The following is a 2,226-nucleotide window of genomic DNA, read 5'->3' as shown; positions in this document are numbered from 1 at the left end:
AATAAGAAAATCCCTAAGTGGTATCAACAGCAGACTAGAGGTGGAAGAAGAATCAGTGATCTCAAACACAAGACAACTGAAACAATTAACGTCGGGAAGCAGAAAGAAAAAAGAATTAAAAATAAAAGAGCCTAAGAGATCTGTAGAACATCATGAGGCACACCAATATGTGTATTTTGTGGGGGGCTCAGAAGAAGAAAAGAAAGTGGGGCAGAAGGAATATTCAAAGAAATAATGCCAGAAAATTTCCCAAATTTAATGAAAGATGTGAATACGCACATTCAAGAAACCCAACAAATTCCAAACCTGGTAAATTCGAAGAGAACCATGCCCAGACACACAGCAACCAAACCGTCCAATGCCAAAGCAAGACAAAAGTTCTGAAAGATGCAAGACAAAAGGAGTATCTTCCTTTCACTTCCTGTGACAGCTTGAACAGATGAGGTGGAGAGCAGGGCTTGGCCCCCGGACCTGAGCACCCACCCACTGCTGGGCCTCTTCTGACTTGACCTGGGGTTTCTGGCAACGAACGTTTGGTAAATGGGAGGCATTTGGAGCCGTGGGCCCAAGATTACAGGACGTAATTCTGGTCGTTTTGGGGGGTTTGGGGAGAGTGAAGAAATCCAGAAATGGAAGACTTTTCTGCTAGGTCCTGTGGCACCAGTGGCTTGGACAACAGACCTCTGTTCTGAGAGTCGTCTGCCAAGGATTGAATCATCAGTTTAGTTGTTGGGAGCTTAACGTCTTTATTGATTCTGGTAATGCTGATCAGTGCTTTTGTTTTCCCTCAACTACCTCTAAAACCATGAAATATATTTTTTGCTGTCTTCATTTCTTCGGGTAGTATTTCTGTCTGAATACTTATCTACTAGTATCAACAAGGAGACTTAGAACCGAAATTTATAAATCTAATTTACTATATCTTATTTTCTATCATCATGTTACATATATGTGCAAACTTGTACTTCTATGATGTGGGAAAATGAGGCTGCCAAGGAACAATACTTACCAGGACTCTTCAAAGTTATATATTCAGACTGTGAAGAAGAGCTGGATAAGGTATGCTAAAGAATCTCCTGCAGGAGACTTATACATGGTTTTCATGTCAGTTGTAAATCTAAATTCCCTCTTGTAAGGGAGACAGCATAGATCACTTTGCTTTTGCTTTTTTTTTCACTTCGCTTTTTCTTTAAGGAGCTGATACTGATGTTGCACTTAAGCATTACAACTCTTAAAACTCAAATAACACAAATACTTTTCACTTTTACAAATTAAAAATGTTTATAATATAATTTCATGGCAAAGAGGCTATGTAACAAACAAAATCTTGCATTTTAAGACAGATATTCTTTTATATCTGTTAAACTGAATATACGATTATTGTTCCTATGCAACCAAATTTGTTTATAACCACAACTTAATTTCACATTAACGGAACACAGTGAAAAGACAAATTTGATTATGAAGATCTAATTACAAGAATAAATAAAATAATTTATACAAGAAAAAGGAATAACTTGTACAAAAGAATCCCAATAAGATTAAGTACAGATTTTGCATCAGAGACCATGGAGATAAGCAGGCATTAGTATAAAATATTTCAAATGCTGAAAGAAAACAATTGCCAATGTAGAATCTTATATCCAGTGTTTTAGTCTGCCAAAGTCACTAGAATGTAACACACCAGAGATGGATTGACTTCTAGTAAAAGGTGATTTATTTAGTTATAAACTTGCAGTTCTTCAGAGGAAAGGCAGCTACCTTCATCTGAGGTTCTCTTACATAGGAAGGTGCAGGGCAATGACTGCTGGCCTTCTCTCCTGGCTTCTGGGTTCCAACAGTTTTCCCTGAGGTGATTCCTTTATGCATCTCCAAATGTCAGGGCTGAGCTGTGAGTGCTGAGATGAGGTATAAGTTGCTTGAGCTGTGCTGCATCGAGCTCTCTTCTGATCTCTCTCTTTCAAGCCTCCAGCTAATTAAATTAAACATCACTCATTACAGTAGGCACTCTCCTTAGGCAAATGCATATGTAATCAGCCATGTGTAACGAGTTTCACATGCTAATGGTTCAAGTCCACAACGACAGAACCAGGTACCATGACCTGGCTAAGTTGACACCTGAACTACCACATCCAGCAAGACTGTCTTTCAAATCAGAGGAAAATTTTAAGACATTCCCAGATAAACAAAAGCTGAGGAAGTTTATTACCACTAGACTTGCCCTAT

General features: G+C 38.4%; 1 pseudogene; it reads left to right on the top strand.

Annotated features, from left to right (window-relative positions):
* Positions 1–629: 629 nt before the first annotated feature.
* Positions 630–986, top strand: LOC143689844 (transmembrane protein 243 pseudogene; annotated as a pseudogene).
* Positions 987–2,226: the final 1,240 nt, after the last annotated feature.

Source organism: Tamandua tetradactyla, chromosome 7 (genome assembly GCF_023851605.1).
Source record: "Tamandua tetradactyla isolate mTamTet1 chromosome 7, mTamTet1.pri, whole genome shotgun sequence".
In the NCBI taxonomy this organism is placed as follows: domain Eukaryota; kingdom Metazoa; phylum Chordata; class Mammalia; order Pilosa; family Myrmecophagidae; genus Tamandua; species Tamandua tetradactyla.
Note: the sequence above shows the minus strand (reverse complement) of the source record. Positions and strands in the feature narration are given on the sequence as shown.